The 26,818-nt window shown below is 41.2% G+C and overlaps 3 long non-coding RNA genes across 3 annotated transcripts in view; 1 reads left to right on the top strand and 2 right to left on the bottom strand.

The window, feature by feature from the left end:
* Positions 1–26,818, top strand: part of LOC128778175 (uncharacterized) — a 479,608-nt gene that overhangs the window by 382,874 nt on the left and 69,916 nt on the right. The gene's annotated exons all lie outside the window — the stretch shown is intronic.
* LOC109270691 (uncharacterized) lies at positions 6,137–8,019 on the bottom strand. Its single transcript, XR_002081649.2, has 2 exons — positions 7,125–8,019; positions 6,137–6,857 (listed from the first exon to the last, which is right to left on the bottom strand). It is a non-coding gene; the product is annotated as an uncharacterized LOC109270691 (long non-coding RNA).
* LOC109270690 (uncharacterized) lies at positions 14,662–22,192 on the bottom strand. Its single transcript, XR_002081646.2, has 3 exons — positions 21,322–22,192; positions 20,533–20,703; positions 14,662–18,220 (listed from the first exon to the last, which is right to left on the bottom strand). It is a non-coding gene; the product is annotated as an uncharacterized LOC109270690 (long non-coding RNA).

The following is a 26,818-nucleotide window of genomic DNA, read 5'->3' on the forward strand; positions in this document are numbered from 1 at the left end:
AAACTAATCCACACATTCTCATTTCTACTTATGTGCATGTATATCCAACAGGACTTGAAGAAGAGAAGGTATAGTAAATGCAAACCAAACAGTATATAGTAAATGCAAAAGGCACAGTGACTAGACTTTGCTTCTAGTCCTGACTTTCCACCTTTAACTGGGTTAGCGACCTTGAGAAGGTTACCAAAGCCTTCAGTTTCTTCATCTGCAAAATGAAAGGTTTGGGCTGGATTACTTGGAAAATATTTCTATAAACTTCTTAATATCACATCTTCAGAAAGATTGAAAGGCAGTGATTTAAAGCAATGACTTCTAATATATTATGGGCAATACATCTGCTTCTATCACTGGAGTACTTGCTAAAAATGTACATTTTTCAAGTCCCATCCCAGACCTACCAAGTCAGAATCTCTGAGGCTGAAGAACAGAAATCTGCCTTTTTCACAAACTCCCCAGGTAAACTGGATGCACAGTAACGTTTGAGAACCCCTGTCCTAACCACTGTAAGCACCATTTTATCTACGTGTACATTTAGTTCTGTGAGATATGATGAGTTAGGTCTGGGCCAAGCAGCAACTGGCTGAAATCACTTGTATTCATATAAGAATTAACAAAGTCAGCTTCTGATGGTTTTTTTTTACCTTTTGTTTCTTGGCTCTGTACCTTCCCCTTTGGCTCATTCCTCCCCTCAACACTTTGTTGGCTAAATCTAGGTGTCTTTGGCTCCCTTCCTCTTGGCTGCAATTGAATGAGAGTAAAATCCTTTTGGAAATGACTGTTAAAGGATAGAATCTCCTCTAGACTCCATTCAAAATGTGATCTCATTGGTGTGTATCACTCCTGGAGATGTCATAGTTATTACCTCTTCATTTTACAATGGCTTTGCCGTCAATCTTTTGCTGTGGAAGGTTGGGCTTTGCTCCCAAGGATGTCATCACTATGAAATGACTAAAGGGATGTGGATGGAGGTAAATCATGTTTGCATGTGGAACCAAGATGGCAGGCTTCTAGACAGAAGGGCCTGTGTCCAGAGATCCCAAATCAGACAGAACCAGACGCTGCTCAAGGCTCTGGCCTGTGAATCAGAAAAGCATTCAACTGTGCTGTAGGCTAGTTTGGTTGCCAGTATAGCATCCATAGCATTTCATGCTTTCTATATTGTGTGCCTAAACCCTCAAGGAGTCACAGGCAGCCATGAAGGGACTTCTATCTTAAAGGAAAACTAAATCCTGGCTTTGAAATACATACAGAGTCTCCCAGTACTGCCTACAGAGACTTCCCACCAGGATCAGTCTAATTGCTCAGTGGGTGACTGTTGCTCTTCTCAAGAGCTTCAGCAGATTGTATTTTCTGGTATCAAATAAAGGGAAGTGGAGCTTTAAGAACATAGTGTTGCTGTTGTCTTCTGTGGGTCAGATATTAAACTCTCCTCCCAAATCACAGGCAAGGCACTGTATATGATATGTCAGGTAAAGTACTAACAAGTGCCCCTTCATGAGAGAGCCACTCGCCCATAAAGTGCGTTCCAGACAACACCCACTGCTGGCCGGGGATGCATGTGGGCTTTATTTGATTTGGGGCTGATTTATTTGTTTGCCTTGCTTCTAGAACAGAATAACTTGGATTTAATGTCTCGAATACTGAATCCAATACTTCTAGGTTCACTGACTTGTTATTATTTAGCATTTATGAAGTATATGTCAATGCACTTGGTGCTTTACAGTGACTCATAAAAAGGCATGATCCTGGCTGTTGAGCATACGGTTGCTACCAGTTGAATTACTGCCTAGGTAAAAATGATCACAGGGCCAATCTGGATATCCTTTGCCCACAAAACAACTATATATCTGGGTTCTTCACTGCATCTTAATTCAAGCACAGGTGTGGTAGCTGCTGCTACCATTTTGATAACAGTATTCTAATGCAGTAGATGCACAATATAGGTCCTGACACTTAGGAAAAGCTTAGCAAACATGGATGGATGGATGGATGGATGGATGGATGGATGGATGGATGGATGTTTGGGTGGATGGGGAGCCCTCTCCTCAATAGACATATGTCATTTTTCTATTTTTCCCTCCACCTAATGGCTTTATTTATGCATCTTACAAACCTTGCGGTTATAGAGCTGGTTGACTTGGAAGGAACTGTTATTTAAGTGGCCTTTTGCAAAGAAGATGAGATCAATATATCTATGATGTGGACAGGAACATAATGAGAAACAGATTACCCCAAATCATATGAACTTGTTAACAATATTATATCAATATCAATTTCTTGGTTTTAATTATATAAGATGTTACCACTGGAGAAAGCAGAGTGAAGGGTATAGGGGAAATCTCTGTACTATTTTTGCATCTTCCTGTGAGTCTATAATTCAAAAAGGAATTGCATAAACAAAATCTTCACATCTTTGCAGTCACCTCATTGCCTACATCTTCCAATCACTAGGTCCTCCACTAATAATAGCAAGCCCAATGTGTCCCTTCAGGACTTCCAAAACAGCAGAAGCAAAAATAGAATTAGACATGTGAGAGATTTATTGGGGGAAATGCTTGGGAGGCAAAAAGTGAGAGGGACTCAGGTTGGGAGAGTCTTCAAATTGGCAGGCAGTTCTAATAACTAAGAAGGAGAGAGGGCAGGAGGGTTTGGGTAGGAAGAGCTTCAGACTCCAGAAAAAAGTCCGAGAAAAATCTCAACCAAGCCAACGGAGTCCCTGAGCACACTTAATTATGACAGGAGTCCCACATGGGGAAAGATGGCCAAATTTAGTCCCTTCACTGGCTTTAGTCCTTACTGGTGCAGCCTGGAAGCAGCCTGGCCTGGGACGAATACTGAGTGAATCCACAAGTGCTGAGACTACTGGAAGCTGTCGGTCAGCTGTGCTTCCAGAGCAGGTTATCTTCAAAGGGGAGCTGATCCTCCAGCGCCACCATACCAGGCAATGTTTTTCTCTCAGTCCTCTGGCCTTTCTATCTACTCCTTAGTGACTTTGACCCTTTGTGCCTCAGTTGGACTCCTATTCTAATTCCCAAACCAGAGTGAATTCCACTGTCTGCTGCTCCTGCATATCTGCTCCCTGCCTAAACAATCCAGTTTTTAAAAAGTCATAGAACCGATGTGGTTGCTCCACCATACATGTTATCCAACATCAGGTGGCCCTCATTCCCCAGTATCTTTCACTGTCCTTCCTCTGTTGACTACATGCCATACTTCTCTCTGTGTTTATTGCAACCCTGTTGCACTTTGATCAAGTACTTCTATGCTGCCCACGCTCTCACTTTTTTCTGGTTGGCCTTCCTCCATGAGCTCCCAAAGTGCTCTCCCTCTCATATCTCACATCAACAGCTTTCTTCATCTTCCCCTCCTTTCTTTAAGTGTTGGACGAAGAAAGGCCCTTCTCCTGCCCAATGCCTCCCTCTCTTTGGGCTCTCACTTGCTTTCTGCCTGCCTACTCTGGTTGTGTCAGTTATCTCTCTCTCTCTCTCTCTCTCTCTCTCTCTCTCTCTCTCCCTGCCCCCTCTCACCCATTTTCTTTCTCTCTTCTCCACTGGGATTCTTCCTCTTAGTCCCTAAACCTTGGCTCTTTTTTCCTAAACCAAACTTTCTCCTGATCCTTCTACTACTTTGAACTATACTCATGTATGCCTCATCAACAAACCTCTTGGGAGGTGTGTCTACACTTGCTGCATCCTCCCCTTTCTCACCAGACACTCATCCCCTAAACCCCCCTCTCCCCCACCACTCAAGTGAAGCTGTTTCCTCGCAAGTCTCTATTGCCAAACCCACTGCCTCATCTTTTGTTGTGCTTTCCATGACCTTTCATCTTGTCTCTTACCCCCTCGCTCTCCACATGTTCTCCTCCCTTGGCTTTGCTGCTCTCAACTCTTCCTATCTGTCTAACTTTATCTTTTCTGACTACTTATTGCCTCTAAATATAAATGTTCCCCAAGATTCTGTCTTTAACACTCTTGATTTGACTCTATATTTTCCCTTGACATTCTCCTCCATTTCCATGATTTTCACTCTCCAGGCTCTGCAGTAACTCTAGGTCCCCACTCTAACTTCCCTCTCAAAGTTAAATTCCTCAACAGTGTCCCTATGCATCTTACCAGAGCTTCAAATTCTGTACCTGCACTTTCCTCCCAGGTGCTCTTCTCCCATCTTTTCTGTTTCTCTTAATGAGACCCCATTCTGTCACTCATCCTGATTGGAATCTTGTAGTCAACTTGACCCTTCATATCCATTGCTCTGGCCTTCCTCTGTAGAGCCTCTCCCCACCTCTCCATGCCTATCGTCACTGCCCTCATTCCAGCCCTCCCTACCTGTCCTGTGGGTTCCTATAGACACCTCCAAATTGGCCTTTCCACCTTGAGTCTTTTCTCCTTCCAGGCCATAATAGTCACTGATGGCAGTTTTATTTTCCTAAAAGCATAGCTTTCATTATATTCCTTTTGTGCCAAAAAATCTTTGATGGCTCTACATTGTATACTCAACTCCTTCCTGCGTAGTAGCTAAAAATAATCTCCTCCCAACTAAACTGCCATGATATTTTTCTCCAAATGCCTTTCTTTCAGCACTTATTATTAACTGATTACTAACAGGCTAATTCTCCCAGCTCTGTGCTCCACCTCTCACTGACCCCCCAAAGAAATAAAGGAGTGTGTGTGTGTGTGTGTTATTCTTGTTCCTAATCTACTTTTGTATGTTTTCACCTGCAGTAACTAGCTTCCTACAAGGGACATGAGAATTAAGCATTCTCTTGTGTTCTACTCTTAAATAGGGGTCACAGTATGGTGACTAAGACCAAGGCTCTGAGATCCATCTGCTTGGGTTCAGATCCTATAACCTTTGTACATATAATTTACCTCTCTGAGTCTTGGTTTCTTCATCTATAAAATAGGCTAACGACTGTATACATGCCATAGTATTATTATGATGACTACCTAAAGTAGTGCACATAACAGCCTTAGAACCATGCTTGGCACCTAACAGCGCTCAGTGTTAGCTATTGTTATTATCACCATCATTATTGTTTTATCACTCTTGCAGCATGACATTATCCACAGCTTAATTAGTCACTGTTTGGCACGAGAGACTAACTTGGGAATTATATACAACTGGTGAATTAATATCCTGAGTACTTCCACTAAGACATCAGGCTAATAATTTTTGGTACTTTAGATAACCCATGATGGGTCCCAAAGGATTCTGAAACCAAGAGTCTACATTTTTCCTAGTAAGAATGGATTTTTTTTGTTTTAATTCTCCATAGTTTAATGTAACAGCTTCCACTATTGGACAACTGTAAGCTGAGCTGAAGAAGGAAAGAAAGTCCTGTTGACACAGAAATCTAGTTCCCCACATATGAGATAACACACATGATTCAGGCTGTAAAAGAGACCAAGGACCTGGCAAAGATGGCAAAAGATAAAGTGTAGGAAGAGGGAGCGGCTGTATTAGAGGAAGTTTTTTGTTGTTGTTGTTGTTGTTTTAATATATGAAATTTATTGTCAAATTGGTTTCCATACAACACCCAGTGCTCATCCCAAAAGGTGCCCTCCTCAATACCCATCACCCACCCTCCCCTCCCTCCCACCCCCCATCAACCCTCAGTTTGTTCTCAGTTTTTAACAGTCTCTTATGCTTTGGCTCTCTCCCACTCTAACCTCTTTTTTTTTTTTTCCTTCCCCTCCCCCATGGGTTTCTGTTAAGTGTCTCAGGATCCACATAAGAGTGAAAACATATGGTACCTGTCTTTCTCTGTATGGCTTATTTCACTTAGCATCACACTCTCCAGTTCCATCCACGTTGCTACAAAAGGCCGTATTTCATTCTTTCTCATTGCCACGTAGTATTCCATTGTGTATATAAACCACAATTTCTTTATCCATTCATCAGTTGATGGACATTTAGGCTCTTTCCATAATTTGGCTATTGTTGAGAGTGCTGCTATAAACATTGGGGTACAAGTGCCCCTATGCATCAGTACTCCTGTATCCCTTGGGTAAATTCCGAGGAAGTTTTAAGAAAGCAATTTGAAATACCAAAGTCGATTCTAACAAAGGCAATAAAATGAGGGTGAAAACCGTGTGGCTAGATGGTTGCATTGTGAATATAATTAATGCCACTGAAATGCACACCAAAAATGGCTAATTTTATGCCATATACACATATTCACATAATAATAAAGTAAATACACACACCAGAAAAATTAGACAGCTAAATTATATAACAATTTATAATAATACTTGTATTTTAGACATATTTTTATATGACAGATGTGCTTATATCAGTTGAGTGTTCACTGAGCACCTACTCTGTACAAACACTGTGCTTGGTATGTTGTATCATAATATGTAGCTATATTTTTTATGTGTTCATACTCACATGATCATTACTATTGACAAAAGAATGATATTATCCATGTAGGATAAATAGCTATCAATTCAATCACCGTAGACCTGTGGCCAAGGTACACTTGTCTTAATTGAAACAAAAGAAAAATAAGGACCTGACTTTAAAATTGTTTGAGAAGAACCTTCTGCTTTAAACTCAGACAATTCAAGTATGATCCAACCAGCATCTGTGCCATCACTATTATATTTGGAAGAACTAATGTGTTATTTCTTCCCTTCTAACTGTGCATGAATCCAGTCTAACAGCAATCACTAAAGAAGTTTGCAAATAAACAACAAAGTCAAAAGTGGGAGCAGAACCTTGGATCAGTGGGTGATATCAACCTCGCTTACTGAGAAGCCTGGTTGCTTTTCGACTCCTCTACACATTTAGGGAGAAGAAGGGATAATGAGTCTGGCTGATAGTCATCTTCGAGTCTGTCCCCAACTCTCTTTCCCCTGCAGGAAGACATAAAAAAAAAAAAAAAAAAAAAGAACAGAAGTAGTAATGTTATGGAGGAGCTTCTTATAATGGGAAGGAGAATCAAGCAGACTTACAAAGGTAGGCAGGTTATAATTTGGTTAAATTTGATTTTGGTAGCAACATTGAAAGCTTTGATAGACACAAAAATTTATTTTCACTGTAAAAGGCAATATATATTTGGAAAAGCACATATATACAGTTTATAGTATAATCATAAAGTCAAGGAAGATGTAATCACCTACCAGGTCAAAACAGGGAATATTGTCAGCCTCTCATAAACTCCGCTCCACTGCAAGCTCCTTCTTGATCATACTTCCTTCCTTCTCCAATACTGATAAGCATTTTCCTGGATTTTATGGTAATCAATTCCGTTCTTCTCTTCAGGGTTTTTTTTTCATTTGTGTCTTGCTTCTTTTCTTCAGCATAATGACTGACCATAAGTTTTATCCATGGAATGCATTCATTTTTAATGCATGTATTTTAGTGTACTATTCCATTGTATAAATAGAAGGGACTGTGTTCCTGTTGATGGATACGTGGTTGCTACTGTGAACATTTTTATCATGGATCCTGTACCCATGCTCACAAATTTCTCTCAGGTGGTGCTTCTTCTACTTGAAAGCTCATGACCATCACCCACATGGTTCACAAATGACAAGGCTCCACTCTCAGGTGTCTGATTCAGTGGAACTGGGGTTACATTTGAGAGTTTATATTTCTAAGAAGTTCCCAGGTGATGCTGATGCTACCAGCTGAGAATAGGGACCATACTTTGGGAGCCACTTATTAAAGTTATTGGAAGAGATTTTAGGGGGATGTCAGGGGGAGTGCATCTCTTCAGCTTTACTAATTAACGCAAAACTATTTTCCAAACTAGTGTCTTTACAATCCCACCAGCAATGCATGAGTATCCGTTGTTCTTTGCACCCATGCCAACACTTGTTATTGTCGGACTTCAATTTTTGCCAAGCCCGGGGGGTGTAGGAGGTGTCTCTCATTGTAGTTTATTTTGTATTTCCTTAATTCCAGTGAATCTGAGCACTGATTGGCCATTTGGATTTCCTTTTGTGTGTGAAGTCACTATTCCAGTCATCTGTCCATTTTTCTGTGGGTTATCTATTTCTTACTGATGTGTCAGTTCTGTTTATTGAAAAGACAACAAAATTTTCACTAATTACTGCTTAAAACGGTTTTAAAAATCTCAGTATGGTTTATAGGACAAAATCTTCTTTAGTAATAACAAGCATACAATATGGAAAAGAATTCTTTAGATAACCTCTCTTTTGCAAATGGCTTTGTGGAAAATAAGTTGAGGATGTTTCTCCAAACAAAGTTACTAACTGAAGAGGCAAACCACATAGAGGAAATATCAGCATTCTTGTTATGTTCACTGAGAATGTGTCTGTAAGCACAAGGCCATCTTGAAATGATAATAATGCAACTGAAATAGATCATTCAAGAAAAGGAGATCTATTATTGAGGCCAACATGGCCATCGACACTTGTTAGCTCGTCTCTGAAGAACAAAATCCTGAGCAGCAAAAGCTTAAAGTAAATGAAATTGTATCCAATTCTCAATCTAATGAAACGCTTTGGGCTCTGGGCCAGAAAATAGATTCGAACCATGGATGGGAATTTTTTCAGGGCCTTCAATTTAAATCACTAAAATTATTTTTAAAGTACTATTCTACTCAATCTTTTGGAATAAAAATGTAGTTTTCAGTTTTTTTAAAAAAAAACTTCGTTTCAATGTAAGGATGAAATGCAAGATTTCTGCCCTTAAATGATCCAAAAAAGCAGACACTTCATTCTAGTGTATACTCCACATGGAGAAGATGCCTATTATAGCCTCCCTTGACCCACAACACACACACACACACACACACACACACACACACACACACACTCCACATATAAATATACACACAGACACATCATATACACAGTATACATACATATGTGTGCACACACACAGACACACATGTACATATATACACATACATGCACACACACACACTTTGTGAATGGAAAACTTGAAGCAAATATGCATATATGTCAATTTAGTATAGAGGGATTTTTCCATTCTGAAAATGTTAAATATTATATTATGAAAATGTCTATAACCATCAGTTTCTTAATCAGTCAAGAACAAAGGAACCATTTTAAAATTACTGGTTTGTGTAAAACCTAATTTCCAGGAACTGAAGGCATTGCAAGTTCTAAGAGTGGAAAAGCATACCTCATGATACTTATTTTAAGAATGTCATACCTAAAGAGTATATAGATTTGTTTTAAAATACAAGCATTTAGGGACCCCTGGCTGACTTAGAGGTCATGAGTTCCAGCCCCATGATGAGCATAGAGATTACAAATAAATAAATACATAAATACATAAATAAATGCACTTATAAAAAATACAAGCATTTAAAAGGAAAATGTGTTGTTATGGCTCTCTTGCTCTCTGGCTCTCTCTCTTAAATATATAAGGTAGAATTAACAGTAAGTATAGATTAATCAAGAGATCTGTATAGCAAGGAAACACCCTCCCCACCCTGCTGTTGGAAGCCTAATCAAGCTGCTAAAGCCTTCCACCACCCACAGCATCTCAGGGCTCAATGGGTGGTAGTGACCCAGCTGGCTACTTAAGAAGCCAATCAGTCTGGTTTCTGTATTCCTAATCCATTTCCCTCCAGACTCCTGAGCCCTGTGCTCACAGCTCCAAATGTAGCTGTAGAGGAATCCTGCTTGGAAATACAGACTCATAAATCTATGACTTAAGAGTCCTTCTTTGGTTAAGCTTCCTTCCTCCAAGCCCCTGGTTGTGAGGAAGAAGCCAGAGCCCAGTGATCACCATCAGGCCCTGGTATTCAGGACACTTAACTTCTGGGACCTCCATGGACCAGCATGGATCAGCTCCCTCCTAGAATGTCACGACTCCGGGGCTTGGAAGCAAGAGACAAATGACCACCTGTCAGCCATTGAGGGTCACCTGGCCAAGGTGCCACCTTCACCAGAACAATTACCACAAAACCTTAGCTAAGAAGCCTAGGATTGTTCACAGAGGAGTGGATCTTCTCACTACATTCTCAGGGAAGAGCGCAGGGGAGTGGTCTTGTGCTCTATCCACAACCCACAGTTGCCTGAGGTGCATATCCCACTGGAGCATATCCAATCATGGTCCAAGGCCAAGGACCCAGCCCTTTTGAAGTTTATGGATCTAGAGGTGATACAAGTTCATCTGCCATTCCTTCTCATCTTGTAGGACCCTTACTTTTCTTGCTCTTTTACTTCTTTATCAAGACCCTCAATTATTGTGTATGGAACTGACACCCTGTATGATCATTGCAGAGTTGTGTTGACCTGTTTTTGGAACACTTAGATCACGACTAGAGACTACAATCTACTGAGGTTCCAGGAGGTTCTGAAAGAGCCCATATAGTAGCCAGCTTTGGACTATACATATTCCCCTGAACTCACTTCAGCCTTGGACGGCTTTGGATGGGGTCTTCCACTTCTTTCCACACAATGTCGTGGGATATGATCCTCATTTATTTACATAATCTTATCACAGATAGCCATCTCATTTGTGACATCTCTTGATTTATTCACATATTTACCTGTTCATCCAAAAAACGTTGATTAAGTGTCTGCTATTTGCTTGACACTGTGTTAAGTAGTGGGAATCTATAGATGAATAAAATATAGTCCCTTTCCTCAATGAGCTTAAAGCTCACTAGAAGAGAGAGATGAGTAACTCAATACTTAAAGAACAATGTAGTAACTGCTATTAGCTTTGGGGGAAATGGAGACAGAAGCTTCTAAATCAGTTCTCATGTGCAAGAGAATAGAGTCTGACCACCTCTCATGTCATGTTTCTGATATCCATCCTTTATTCACAGAGTTTCCAAGCTTAGGTTGCTGAGATAGCCAATTTCAGGTCATGCCAATGTGGAACTAGGGCCATGTTGATGTGTGTGGCTTTAACATCCACCTGTAACTGTAGAACCTCTAATTTCACTCAAAATCTCCCTCAGGTGTTCTAGGAGGTAATCCAGTGGGGGGGATGTCATGCGTGCTTACCTAAGTCCTCTCTGTCCCTCCTGATCTGAGTCCTCTGCTGCATTTCAGGCTTTGTGAGTGTGCCTCATCCTGCCACTGTCACAGCTGCTATGAGGGTATATGGCTGCTATCCAGGCAAAAGCACTTCCTCCAGTTATTCCCACAGCTGGTGGCATTGCTTTCTGCCAGCTTTTCCTTATTGAAAAAGCTGGGGACATCCCACATCACTATGCCAGTCACTAAGGGGAATCTGCTGAAGCTGGGACTGGTAAGGCATGAGCACCCATGTCTACTTCAGGTTGAAATTTCTGACTTTTGTTCTGCACTCAGTTGCCTTGATCCCCACGTGCTCCTGGCTCCCATGTCCCACCACTCAAAAAGGCTCTGTGTGAAATTAGTTCATGAGCTTTTTACTTGTCACTGAGACTCAGCCCTGTGTCCTGGGCTTTGGCCTGGAAGAAGGAGGAGTGAGGGATCATCTTCGCAGTGGAGGATATCCTGTGCCCCAAATCCAACCACTCTGTTGATTACCCTGTCTTTCTTCTGGAATCAAGTTTATATGCCTGAACTTCTCCTCAAGACAAATACTTTTCTAGAAGATTTCTTCATCTGCCACTTAAGTATGCTCCCAATAGATCTTTCCATAGTTCTCTAGCCACACCCAGGAGTATGGAAATTTCTGTGGATGCTGCTACTAAATTACAGGCACTGTTGCCTGGCAAAGTCCTGGAGCTCTCTGTTTTCCACTTCTCAATTCAGATATTGTCATGTACCCTCTAAAGAAGTGGCAGCTGAATTAAAGAGATGTCCTAGAAACCAAGAATTTCAGACTAGAAGCACCAACTTCTATTGGACCACTGATGCCATTTCCCGTTCCTCACAGGGGCCAACATACCTTCAAGAGTATCCCATGCTAAAAAAGATCTAAGAGCTCAGCTTCTGCTTGCACAGAACTTCTGCTTGCACAACTATTCCTTTCAAGGGAGGGCAGCCTTACATGATGCTATTACCTGAGAGAACTCCTGGCCATCAGCGTACCATTCAAATTTGGTACTTGGAGGGAACCTCACATCCAACTGAGACTGAATGTTCAAGGGACTTCCATACATGTCACTTCAGCAACAACTCTCCTGTCTTTCATAGGGCTTTTATTTTCAATTAAGTCTAGACAAGTAAGGTAGCTGCTGAATGGTTGAATTCTGGATAAGTGAGATGTTGCATAAATCCAAATTAAGCCACTGAACAGATTATACCGCAAAAAGCATTGTGTTGGATGCTTACGTGTATTCATTGCGATCTTTTTCTATGCCTATAGAATGACGGAAATGATGAAGCAAAACCCTCATGAAAGCTATTCACAGTTTAGCATTTGCCGTCATACGGAAATGTCAATTTCATCTAACAAAGAGAATATTAGGGGCATGTTCAATATAAAATGCAAATATAATAGCTTAGTAGGCTGGTTAAGTCAGCTGTGTTTCACTTAAACCTATTACCTTGGCAGATTAAATACAGTTCCAGGCTTTTTGCAAGAAGGATATTCTGATGAAGTTACATCTTATACAAGCTTTTGAGACTGTTCCATATGAGTAGAATGAGGACCAAAATTAGTAAGGAATAAGGACGAATGGGACACAGCCATGGAGAAATAGGAGGATCTTGCCCTGCAAACCTTCCAATACCCACTAAGAAATATCGTTATTTGCTCAAGGATAATTATGAATAATTCATAGCAGAGATTAATCTCTCATGTGATAAAATAGGTAAGGATACCCCAATCTTTCCAGGCCTGCCTAACTACTTCCAAATTTTGATACTTACTTGTATAACCCAACTCATCTAAGTAGAGGTTGGGACCACCCTGTCTTGTGATGCTGGCTGTACCTTGGTGTTTCTGCAGCCATGTGAGGCACCTAGCTCCCTTAGCTGAAACTCCACAATAGTAGACCCCTCTCTTGTGTCAAACACTTCAGACTCTGACCTCATCTTCACCTCCAGGACTCATGGGCACATCATGCCTTGTTTTACCGTTACCACATCCTGCTGGATATAACTTCTTACTTGAATGCCACATAATCCATCATTCCATGGCACCGCCCAGTTTCTGGATTGTGGACAGTTGGACTGTGGACTGTGGACAGTTTCTAGGACTACCTTTTCTCATCTCCCACCCTACACCTCCACACCAATGAAAAAGTTGCTGGCTCCTAGAATAGCCCACTTAATGCCTGTACTCAATAAGACAGGCTTGGTGGAAATTAACCAGCCCCATCCAGTTTGCCCAGCCAAGTTCTCTCATCCCTTCATTGCATGATCATTTATAAGCTTTGGGGTTTTAATATCGGGTGGCAATATCCCTGGGGGCTCTTCCAAAGTAGCATCTTGCAAATTGCTGCAGAGAACTACAAAATAATTGATCGCTTTTTAAAAGAGCATTCCCTCTGTAGATTCTACAATCATTTTTGCTTTGTATTACATTAATATACTGTGAATATTATCTGTTCATAGATATATGTGTATATATATGTTTTCTTCACATAGATATATGATTTCTTCATATATATATGATTTCTTTACATATATATACACACACATATCTATATGTGTGTGTATGTGTATATAGATATAGATATAGTCAAAAATATGAAGAAATCATGCTCAATGATTCCTGTTCTAAAAACTCTACTTGGCTGTTGCTATTAGCTCCAAGTGTTTCTGCCAAAGAAGATACCGGTCCACGGAGCAATGGTTATCAGCCTAGTGGTTAAGGAAGAAGGGGTGGCAGACAGATAGTTGTAGTAGGTTCTATAAGGGAAATGTGGGTATAGAGGACTTTACTGAATAGTTGTGAACCAGACTTCAGAGAGCTGCATTTTCCTTTTGATTCTGCCCTAACTAGCTGTGGAATGCTACACTAGTTAATCCTGTTCGGCCAATATTCTCCTCTGTGCATTGTGGAAGTTGCCCTAGAGCAGCTCTTTCAACTCCAGTCTTCCATGTTTCCATGAATGTGTATTACCTAGAAGTCAGGGCAGATGACTAATTAGGAATCTACAAAATTATAACAAAAGCAACAATTCCCAATTCCCATTTTCATAGTACCTTTCTGCCTGACTTCAAGCTGAGCACTTTACATACATTTATCTCATTTAATCCTCACAGTCATTCCTGGAGGTTGGTATCATGGTCCCCATTTCCCAGAAGAGGGAACAGCTCTCAAGGCAGTTATCCAATTCCATTAGGATGGCAGCAAGCATATATAACAGAGCAGAGATTCCAATCCTGCTGGAATCAACTCCAAGCTCACTTGTAGTGAGACATAGTAAGAAGTTCCAGAGGCTCTTGTCATCACTCCAGTTATCTGAAATCCTGCTATGCTTTACACTCTAAATTCCTGATTTACCCCTTTTCCTGACTTCTAAAACACATGTGTGTCTGTGCCTCTGGCTTGTGTGAAAGGGTAACATAGTGTTTAGAATGCTTCATCCATTCTTTGCAACCAGATGGAAATCAATAAGAAAACAGCAAAAAATGAACTTCTGAGCAGCTGTTTGCAAAATGAAATGTAAGTGAAGATATGACCCAAAGAGGGCACGATTTAGCTCCAAAGAATAGCTTTTTAAGACAGTCATATAAAATCCTCTTCATGTAGGCAAAGAAGCCTAACATGAGTCAATTGTAATTTTGCTGAGGCCACCTTTAAATCATAAACCTTAAGCGGGTAAAGGTGACAGTGGGAGACTTCACCTAGTTGGAGATGGAGTCTAAATGATTGCCCAGCCTTTGCATCTCATTGCAACAGACCAGTTTTGTTTCTTTGAGTAAAATGCACCATCCCACCCCCAACAATCAACTTCTAGTGAGTGGCAATTATTTATGTGAAGAGTTCCAAGAAAGTGAAGGTGATCCTTTTCCAGAATGAAGTTTTGTACAAATTAAAGAATGAACTCCAAAGTCAGAATTGCACTGTGAACAAGGTCATCATCGTCTCTACTTAGAAATAAGCAAAAGCTCTAATGTTTTATCCATATATTCTGGTAGTACAATCAATCTTCATTCATAGGCTCTGTACTTAAAAATTCACCTACTCCAAGTTATTTGTAATGCAGCAGTACTTACAGTGTTTTGATGGTCATTTGTGGACATGTACAGAGGGGCAAAAATAGAGAGTAAGTACTTCAATAGGCACATTCCCAGCCGAGTTTGAATGAAGCAATACTCTGCCTTCTTGTTTCAATTCTCATACTGTAGACAGGTGTTTTATTCCCTGTTTATTTAGTGCTACATCTTTCACATTTTGTACTTTTGGTTCACTGTTTAAAATGGCTCCCAATAATGCAAAAGTGTGGTCTGGTGTTATTAAGTATGAGCAGGCTATGCTGTGACTTACAGACAGAACACATGTATTAGATAAGTTTCAATCAGGCAAAGAGTTATAATGATATTGGCCATGAATTCAATACTAATGAATCAGCAATATATATTAAATAAGATGTCTTTAAACAAAAACACACTTAAAACAAGGTTATGTATTGACCACTTAACAAAAATATGATGACCAGAGGCTCAAAGGAACCTAACCTTATATTTCTCCTAGGAGCAATAGTTCAGTATTTGCTAATTCAAAGTCTTTGTTGACTTTATAGAATATAACTACCATAAATAATGAGAATTGGCTGTATTTGCAAATGTAGGAATTCCTAATGATGTCATGAGCTATTTCATGGGACTGTAAAGGTACTATGGTACTAATAATTTCATGCCATTTTCTGCTCTGTGGAAGATGGACACTTAAAAAGCCATCCTGATTCTTCCTTCTATGGTAGACAGTTTTTCCTGCTGTTCAATTCAACCAGTATTAACTGAATGTACTAGAATATACTGTTATTGGAAGATATGCAAAAGAAGCATTCAGCAGTCTTGACCTCAAGGGATTTCACCTTTGTTAGAAAGACTAGGCTTAAAGTGGCAGATGTAGCCAGGTCCAAAGGAAGGTAGACACATCTTAGAAATGGCAGGGAGAACAACGAGCTCCCTGAGGCATAACCTAAGGGAAACAGGCTATTTTTCTAATAGTAACCTTGAACTGTTAATTTAGTGTTTCCTCCAGGAACTCCACAAAGGAAGTTCAGCTTTAGCCAAAGCTTCTAATTAACTCCAAAGTTTCTACCACATCAGCACACACCTCAAGACCACCCCAGCATTCATTTCTCACCTGACAGAAGTCAAAAAACTGATGTAAGTGAGAACTGCACCATAGGAAATCTTTTTTCCACCATGAGAAATGGTTGCTGTATTTCCCTCAGTTTGATTATTTGGGGGACCTGTAATTTGACAGCTCAAAAAAACAGCATTTATGATACTCAGAATAAAAACAGTAATGTTAATATATTAAGCATCCAGTATACACCAGAACCTGTGCTGGGTTCTGGGAACACAGGGATAAAAGTCACAGTCTCTACCTTTAAGTGTCTCACAGTCAAATAGGAGAACCTGATTACTATGCCAGTGGGGTAAATGCTGTGGGACAGCGGGCAGGGGTATAGGGCTTGTGGCAGCATATAATCCGTAGTAGGAGTCTTGGGTGGGGTGGGGAGGTGTATTGCTTCTTGCTGGAACAGAACCATGAAGGTGAAAGAATTGGCCAAATGAAAAAAAGTAGAGGTGAACATTCCATGAGGCAGGAACATTTTATGAAACCCTAGAGGCATAAAAGAGCTATGAGTATTCTGTGACCTGTAATATAGGGTGAGAAATGGAAGAATTTTAAGAAAGAAGGCTGGGAAGATGCAAGGCCCTGATCATGAGGAGCCTTGAAGACCAAGTTAGAAAGAGTCCACTGAAGGTTCACAGAGGCAAGCAAAATGGTCATATTTGCATGTTCTATAGATGAGTTAGAAGTAGTACAGAGAATGCATTGTGGGCTGGGCTCGTCTGAGAATGAAGAGAACAGCTGGGCTGTTAGAAAGCCACTGGGAAAATAAACCAAGAGAGGAGCAATCAGAATTTAGTGAAAATGAGTGGTTAGAGAGAAATTAAGAAAGTAGTATTGAAAGAACTCAAAGAGCAGTTGGCAGTGAGAGGGGTGAAGGAAAAGGGATCCAGAAGGAGAAGGTTTGGGGATGATGGTAAGTTTAGAGGGTATTGAGTTAGGAGTGCCCGAGGAGATGTCAGCAGGCAGCCAGATATCCAGAGCTGAGTTCAGGAGAGTGGTTTGGGCTGGAGACGAGAATTTGATGATTAGTTTAGAGATGACTATTGAAATCAAGGGTTTACATTTACACAAGGCAGTTGAGAATAGAAGAGAACCACAGAAACCACTTGGGGGAACACTAACATTAAAGGGATTAAAAAGGAAGAATAAGTCTGAGATGAAGCAGCCATAAATAAAGGAGCAAATCTAGCATAGCATCGTATCAGATAGGAAAGAAGACAAGAGTGTCATGGAGGAGGGAGTGGTCAAGAGACTGTAACTATGGGGAAGGAAAGTACAATTGAATTGGTCATTAATGACCTGAGGTAGTTTTAATGGGGAGTAGAAATGGAAGCAGAGTGCTTTGTTAGAGATGCAAAAGAAAGCAAAGAGCTAAAAACAGGGCAAATGTAGACTGGCTGTGGATAAACCTGACTTTCAAGGGAACAAGGGAGGGGGGGGCAGATAAGAGAAAGTGAAAAGTTAAAGAAGGTTTCTGCCATTGCCAGTTGGAACTTAGCCCTGGTTCTTAACTGCTGGCAGGGTATAAGGAGCATTTCCAAATTGCACATGACTACAAATTACACAGATTACAAAATGAGAACCTCATAGTGAGGGAGTAAGGGTGGGGAGGATGAGAGAGGATCAAGAATAGAGGAAGCCTTGGGTAAGGGGTTCTGAAGAGGATATTTCTAGAAGAATCTATGAAGAATAATGAAACAGCATGAGGCTAAGACTCAGAATCCGTGAATGCCTCTTACCAGCTTCCAACTTGATGCAGTTTCGTCACCTCCCAGAGCCTGAATATCCTCACATGCAAAACAAGCTAAATACAATCTGCCTTGCTGGGTTGTAGTGAGAATTAAACAGGATAATACGCATGAAGAACACCTTGGAAATTGGAAGGCCCTATTGTACTTGTGAGAGAGGGGGGCCTCCTTGCTGCCCATTACCATCTGCTGAGATGCCTTTTCCTGCTGAAGTTATATCAGGTGCCATGGGAAAAATTTCTTCCAAACTACGTGCAGGATCTCTCTTCTGGGGATTTCTATCTTTTTTTTTTCTTACCCACTTGAGATGTAGAGTTCTGTGGATGAATAAGAGGAAAAAAAAATTAATTGTTTTTAAACGTTAACATAGCACTCACTAATCACTAATGGTAACAACAGGTGGAGATAAATATGAAAATATGCAAACACATTTCTTTCTAGGTATTTAATCTTCCCAGCTATGACCTTGGTAAGAAAAAAAATCTTTGTGGAGATCACTACCTTAGAAAAAGATAGCATTATACCATGACTGCTAAGATGCCAGGGACCACAAGGCAAGTAAGCCAGGCACACATCCATTTCCTTCCCCTCTTTATTGTTTTAAATTAGCAGTTCCCTCTTGGTCCAACAGAATATACCCTCCTACTGATGTGTGCCATATAGTTGCTAATATGTATATATATTATAAATGAAATAAAATAAAGTATTTCACAGAAAGCCTGGGCATTAGGAAAATATAATGTAAAATAAAATAAAACAAAAATACATAGGTGCTAGGTATTTTAAACTAAAGCAAATATTGTAAAGTGGCATGCTGTGGACCAAGACCATCCTCAAAAATATTTTTTGTTTGACCCATGGATTATTTAAAACACACACACACAACTGGAGCCAGTATTTCAAAATCAATATAGTTATATTTAAACATCCCAATATCTACCACCTCTTAGAACATCGGAAGATTAGGCAACACAAAGCGTGGCTTTTATAGCCCTAAATAGAAGTGAGCGGCTCTGTCTCCAGTTCATCCCAAGTTCCACTCCTCCCTCTTGCCTCCTCGGGCTGGGGCCCACAGGTCATCCTGAAGTATGTCAGACAGTATGACCCCTGTTATAAATCAGACCACTGGTACACTACAATGGAAGAGAAGATGTTTGTCCAAGGATAAAGTGGCTAAAAGATGGAAAAAGGAAACAAACTTTTCCCATCCCAGATACTTGGTGGGAAGTGCCTGAATCTTAGCTCTTAAACAACATTCCATCTACTTTACCATGGGGCTCTGCAGAAGTACAAGTCAAATCTTCCTTGTGAGTTTTTCTGTATGCTAGAGATTAAAATAAAAGCAACTACTTCCTTTGGGATAAGTCTAATGCGTAGCCCAAGAGAAAAATTCGTATTACTTCAGAAGCTGAGACAATTCGCCAAAAGATCCCAAGAGGCTCTCTCTTCCTACCCTCAAAAGGTCAAGAAAATTTGATAACCTGTGATGAAGTGGAAAGACATCTGGTAGACCACACTTTAGAGTTAGGAAGATAAAGCTCATTCCTACGTTTTATTCATACAGATGTACTGGCTGTGGCTGGTGTTTGCCACAGAGAAGAAATTCCCAAGCATTGCGTTCTTGGGCTCTCGTCAAGTGGTCTGTTGTCTGTGGAATTTCCTATTCTCCAGCCCCAGAGCAGAAAGCAAACCCCCCCACACACCAGCTTTGGCCGTCATGAGGTTTAAAGAGGATCATTTGTTTTCATTACAGCCCCTTGAAGCCCTTCCTTCCCTCCTCATTAATGAATTTCCAGTCTTTCATCAAAAAACAAAAACAAAAAAACAAACACAAAAAAGGACCTGACAGAGGACATGGTTAAGTGGCTGGCGCGCATGGCGATGCCGGCTTTAAAGAGAGTAGACGGCCATTTACTGATCGCAAGGAGGGGTTGACATCCTTGGTTAGTATGCTAATTTCGTCTCCTGCATTTAACATTCAGATCAGGTCTGTACAGGCCCTCCAGAGCAGCAGAGTCCGGGGATGGGTGGCTGTCTGCCTTGCAGCATTGAGCATTCTCGGCATGAATTGCATAAATGCCCAAACACTGTCTGCTCCGACTTTATTCTCTTTTCCTCCCTCTCCGAGAGAGACACAGACACAGAGCCACACACATGCAAGCACACACTACATGTAATGCCATCCCACTCACACACACACACACACAGTATAGACACAGGTCTCTATGAATGCTGAAGAAATGCAACGCAAGGTGCCCAAGTCATCCACGACTGGCTTAATTCCTCCTCCTCTGGGTTTCCAAGGCACACTTCTGCAGGATATATTTCTCCTACTCAAGAAACTTGCAATGTATGGGGGAGTCCAAATTTAAAAAGCAACATGGAGAATAAAATCCCAGTCAGAAGGGGGACATCTTATCTATTGACCTTCCAGTCTCAGAAATCCTTTCAATAAAAAAAAAAGCCCCAATTCCATTCAGGTGAAAGAGAACCAGATAGCTCAGTTAAATGAACACCCAGAAATAAAAGAAGATCCAGCTCATTTTATTCCTCGGGGTCTCCACTTTGTCATTTGTGTTTGGAACCCTGTATTAAGAAAAGTCCTATTCATGACTGGTTTTGGACTCACCATGCCACAGCTGGGTGACAACAGAAGAGGAACCCCAAACTAGCTCCCGCATGGTGGTTCAAATGGCAAAAGACAATCACCTGGCACCATCGCCAGAAGCCCAGTCTACGGAAAACCGAATCTCCTCAACCTCCTTTTTCCAGGATATTTTTGTAACATTGCAGCAGCTTCCTGGAGACAAACAGAGAATCGGCAGCTCCTATTATCAGGAGGCACATTTAGGGGTTGCTTTTAATAAACCGAAGCAATTTTGAGCATGCAGGAGCTCCAATTAAAAGGAAAGGACAGGTTGGTTTTTACTGTTTTGTTTTCTTAAAGTATGACATAGCTGTGTAACCTGGAATGCTGTGGTTCCTTCCTCTGGACACCCTGGTGGTCCCTGGTCCTGTCCCCTGGTGCCCACACAGGATTTCACGTTGGCTGAGGAACACCAGGCAATTCCTGTCCGAGCCTCCGACAGGAGCAAGGGGTGTTTCCTCTGAGCTGCAGACTTGATTTGCCTCGATTTTTTTTTTTTTTTTTTTTTTTGGCTCTGGTCCAAGATGTTTTCCTGTCATCATTTCACTGTCTTTTCCAGTAATCCCTTTTTTAAACATTGCCAACAATTAGTCGATTTATCTCCTCCACCACCACCACCACCACCACCATCACCACCACCCCCACCTCCATATCCAGGCAAACACACACTCCACTAAGCCCCATCACTGTCTTGTTTCGCCTTCAAGTATAAGAAATTACAGCTTCTCATTAGCTGGAGAGCACGTTTGGAACGGCTTTGTGTTTACTCACTTAGCAAGTGATGCTGGCCTTTTTAATTATTCTCCCTCCGCGTGCCATCAGAGAGCGGCAAGCTGTTCCAGTCGAACCAAGCGACTGCATATCCTCCACAAGGCAGTTGGAAGTAATCGTGTTTTACCTCGCTGCTGCTGCTTTCTTCCTGTCCTTGTCAGCAAGCCAAGGAATCCCCCCAAAGCTCTTACGTAGGAGATACCAAAACTGTGAGTCACTTCTCACTCCCACAGCCGAGGGAGTCCGCTGCACGGTGCACGGAGCAGCAGACCACGATGGGGGCTTCCTCCAAGCCACCGAGATCCCTGGAACCAGGTGCCCATCATCACTTGGTTTTTCTTGCTGTTGCTCCCTCTTTCTCTTCCACCCTTGTCCACTCCTTCATTTACCAGTGCCTTCCTCGTTTCCTCTTCCTTTCTGTGTCGCCGACAGCCGCAGACCCAGCAAGAGCTGGGTCCCTCTCGCCTTCTGTTATTTTTTTTTTTTTTTTTCCCCTGCAGCAGGCTTTGGCTGCTACCTCTGCGAGCCGGATCACCAAAGACACACGACTCACTCACAATGAATAATCAATACAGATATTGATCTGCGGAAAATGTTTGTAAATTCCTGAAAGGGAATCAGGAGCAGGGGGCAGGGAGGCTCGTGGGGGACGACGCTGGAGGGCTCGTGGCGGTAGGCAGCAGAACTTCATTTGGATCCCAAGTCTTGCCGGCTCCGAGGTGACGGTACCGGAATGCGTGCGGTCGAGGGTGTGCGCGTGTGAGTGCGCGTGTGACGAGGGTGTTGTGCATTCTCCTTTCTCTACAGCTGCTTTCCCCAAAGAATCAAGAGCCAAATGGTCGGGAGCCCCCGTCAGTGCCATGTCTTGGCTGCGGGCCAGCACTGTTTTGTTTTCATTATCACACGCTACTTTGCAATTTGCATAAATACAGGGTTATTTTTTATCGTGTCGCCCAAAAGATAGGGAAAAAAAATAGAAGTCTTTGTTGTGTGCAAGAGGGGCTTGCTGCCTACTCATCATGGCTAAGGATTTAGTGTATGTAGAGGGCTCCAGAAGAAATGCGGCCAAAGAAGTGGAAATCACAGAAAAGAAGGCAGGAGAGACAAAAAGAGGACTTTAAAGAGAGAACTGCAGGCCACTCAGCTTGGTGGAACCAAATATTAGGGATACGTTTTCCTCTGTGGAGAAGGGCTAGAGCCTTAGACAAGCAAAGAAGAGAGAAAGATCACCAAGGTCTAACCGGTGCCCTGGAGTCGGGAGGTTTCCCTCTGTCAGCTGCAACCAGCTATTTATTCTCGGTGGGAACGGTAAGAAGGACATTGAACACAAACTTGCCTTTTCCTGCCCTCATGCAAAACCTAGAAAGAGTGGGGGCAGAAGAAGCGTCCCCTCCCTCCCTCCGCTCTGCACCATTGGGTTTTCAGCAGGCGAGCAGTTCTGGACCCTGGGCTTTTATCCGCCCCTTCCCCTTTGACTCCATCCTTCCGTCCTTCACCTGAGCTTCCTGAATTGCACTTGCCCTAGTACGGAATGGAATTTGCACCCTCCCCTTGGCTTTCTCACCTTCAGGAAAGTGAGCCCAGGGGCATCTTACTCTAGACAATATGCTTTGGGTGACTTTCTCCTGCCTGCGCCCAGTCCTGGCTGTTGAGATGAGGCCTCCTGAAGTGATGCCCCCACGTGGAAGCCAGGCACGCTCACGTGTCCCAGGGAGTGACACCTCATTGCTGAAAAAGCTTCTAGCTCTCTCAGGCCATTGGATGTCCCCCTTTGATGTCCTCTTTCATCTGTCCCCCTACTCACTCTGGTGGTGGTTTTTTTGGTTTTTTTGTTTGTTTGTGTTTTTTTGATTCAGTAGTAAAATCTCTTTGGGATCGTTCTCCTCTTTTCTCCCATTGCTCTGTCTTCTGCTGGCCTGGTGACAGAAGGGATGCGTCACCTTTGAGATAGCCATCTACAGTGAGACCTCCGAAGAGGATTCAATTCCAGCACCCCCTGTCCAGAAAGGAGCTGTGCGCTTTATCAGCCAGCAGCAGCAGCAGCAGGAGAAGGAATACGGATTTTTTTTTTATCCCCTTTCTGGCTTCTGATTAGCTCCAGCAATCCAATTAGCAGAGGAATTTATATCACTCGGGCTGAGGTGCCCCTACTCATCACGGCAGCTCAAGCCCACTCATAAATTCTGCGGATACTACATCCTCCTATGACGTGGATTAATTACAACATCAGACCTTCCTGAGTAGGTCGACCAGTGAAGGTATATGTGAATATCAGAAGTGAAAAAGAGGCAAAAAGGCAGGACTTTTTGTGCATCACCAAGGATGCATGAAGGCTGTCCTGTGCACCCGCCACTCTGTGCATCCCTCACTGTTCTAGTGTGTGTCAAAGAGGCTGAGTGGGCCAGAATCAAGCATTACGCAGGAGTGGCTACATCATGGCACACCCATGTGTTTTCTCCTTATAACTAAGACATTTATTGTGAAACTTTGGGACTCCTAGAGACTGACTCACTTCCTCCTTCTAGCCTATACTTCCCCCAACACAGTTAAATTATTTAAAATAGCTCCATGAAGAGAAATGTCATTATCTTCATTGGTATTCCATTCCAGTTGGGTGCAATTGTGATATTGTTGTACCCTTCTATCTATCTACAACTTCATTCCAAATTTATCTTTACGTTCATCAATCTCAAGCATCTACCTCTCCATTCACCTAACTATATTCATTTATATATCAACTCTTTATTCTGCTTCCCAGCATTCTGTTCATCCATGTGCATCTAGCTATCCATTTTCTAACCAGGTATTGATCTATGAATATCCTTCTATTATCTGTCATCTACTTGCCTATCCTTTGTGTCTCTATTAATTCATTCATCTGTATTATCCATCTGTTTTTCCATCTATTCATTAATCTATTTGTGTATCTATCCATTCAATCATCTATCATTTGCTTATCAGTTGCCTTTTACTTTGTGCCTTTTGTTGCCTATGATCTTAACAGAATCCCAGACTCATATTCTCAATCATTTTTCAGGTAAATAATGCCCAATTTCCTAATGAAGTCTATAAATGCCATACACTTGGTTATCTGTTCTCTGGTTTAAAAGTCCTATAAACTAAAGAAGTTCATAAAATGGCATGATTTTAAATGAGTTAAAAACTGCCAAGAAAATATTTTTTCCTGGATTCCTGGGGTATTTTCTTTGCTTAATACAAGTATGCATTTCTCCTCCCTTTTAAACCATGGCTTTAAAAGAGGGAAATTTCAGATAATGTGTTACACATAAATCTCATTCAGGATGTTGTGTCTAACACTGAGAGAACTCCTTGCAAAGGATCTAATTCAACCAAAGCTAACTTGAGATTATTTTTATCATAAAGCAAAACAGATACTAAACCCTAACATGGTAATGTGGTCATACATGTGTGGATTTATCTTATATCCAGGTCGGTGGTCGAGTAGCAATTTGGGAACTAAAAATAGATATTTTTTTTCCTCATTACTTTTATTCAGAATACATTCAGGTTTTGGCCAAAACTTGAGATTCAACATCATCTCAGAATGACCCTTCATTTATTAGCATCCAAAATAATGGGTCATGTGAAGCATTATTGGGTTGGGGAGAAACATTAATGGATGAATCTCATTTCTCTTTGGGACAGAAACTACAGTTTGTTGCTGTGAGTGAGGACTGAGCATTTGATGGGCTTTTCTCTGTATTTCCAGGGAATCCCTTCCCAAAAACCAGCCCAGGTCAGAATCCTAAGGGCAATGTCTCTGACCCTAGCCATCTATAATAATCTGTTAGTTTGCTGCCAGTATTATCAGTTAAGTATCCAAGTTTTGCTTTTTTTTAACTAAATTGAACTGTATTAATGTAGATAAAGCTAATAAAGACCTCAACAGTTCTGGAGTTGCACTCCTCAAGGAGCAGGCAAGGCCCCAAGCCATGTGTCCTCCAAAAAAACGAGGGGGATGAAAACCCCTTCATTCTTCTTCTCATGTTATTTCCATTTATTCCATTGCCATAGCTTTCTGGATCCTGTCATAATCAGCAATGAGGTTACATGATATCACGTTCGAGTCGTGGCTTTTTTGTCATGCTAACCAGGCCCGACTTCTCCATTAGTCTCAGTAGACAGGCTACAACACTTTCAGGGGCCCACAGTGTTTTAATTTCTTTTAAAATCATTAAAATGGTAAAAATTTTGGTTAAGGAAAATGTGGGGGCGGGGGTTAGGTATTTTTTATTTTTAAGTAATCTCTACAGCCAACCTGGGGCTTTAACTCACAACCCTGAGATCAAGAGTTGCATGCTTTCCTGACTGAGCCAGCCAGGTGCCCCAGTCAAAGAAAATGCTTTAATATCTAATGTTAATGTATTTATATTAATGTCAGTGCAGTCATAAAACATAAGTTTGAATAATTTTTTAGGGAGGAAGGAGTCCAGGAAGGCAAAAGCACCATAGCTAATGAAAGCTACACATGATGTGGCTTTGACATTTACCAGACTTCTTATAACAGTTGTGCTCAAACTAGTGTGGTGGTTAAGGACCTGCTCAGGAGCCAGACTGCCTGGGTTCAAATCCTGGTGGTATCACTTTCTCTAAAGTCATGCACTTCTTTGAGTCTCTCCTTAGCTGTGAAATGAAGACAACGGTATCACCTAGTGCATAGGAATGCTGTGAAAATTAAATGAGATTGTGCATGGAGCCTGCACGTAATAAGGGCTCAATAAAATTTGTTATGTTAACTGTTATTATTGTTTTGGTTTTGATGTCTGTGCTTTAATTATCCGCCTCTCTGTAATCCAGCAACTCTGACTAAATCAGTTCCTTTTATTTAAAAAAAAAAAAATTGTATTATCTTCTAGTCCCCATGGACAGAAGAAAAAGATGATAAATGAAGTTTTCTTCCTACTCCAGAAATTGGGAAATTTTCTCTCTTGGAAGTAGTAAATTCCGTACTGTCTACCTGGAGCCAGGTCTTTATTCTGTATTATAAAACTCTTCTAATAAATCAGCGTCATCTCTCTTGATCGGAGATTTGATTCTTTCCTAACCTAAAACAATTCCTGCAAAAATCTTATTAAGAACCACAGGTTAAAAAGAATATTGTCAAAACTTTCTCTCTCCTTTTTTTCTCTTTACTTTATTATCCCCTCATTTTTTTTGTCATTTAACTCCAATTATGAGATGCTAAGTGCTTTTGGAAATTTCATTGTTAATATCTTCTTACAGTGCTATTAACGTAAATCAAGTTTAATAGTGTCCCAGAAAGTGTAAAAGCAATCAAAAATTCAGTACTCACGAATCATTCTGTAATTTCAGCATAAAATGTTAATAGAAATAATATCCAATACCATAAAATATCGGTAAATTCAACTTTAAATATATGTGATGAATTACTTCTCCATCCTATAGCATTCGTGGAATATTCTAGTATGAAGTACTTAATTGGCCAAGCCATACCTCAGTCATGTTAAGGCTGCCA

Source organism: Panthera pardus, unplaced genomic scaffold (assembly GCF_024362965.1).
Source record: "Panthera pardus isolate Hobbes unplaced genomic scaffold, ASM2436296v1 HiC_scaffold_19, whole genome shotgun sequence".
Classification (NCBI taxonomy): domain Eukaryota; kingdom Metazoa; phylum Chordata; class Mammalia; order Carnivora; family Felidae; genus Panthera; species Panthera pardus.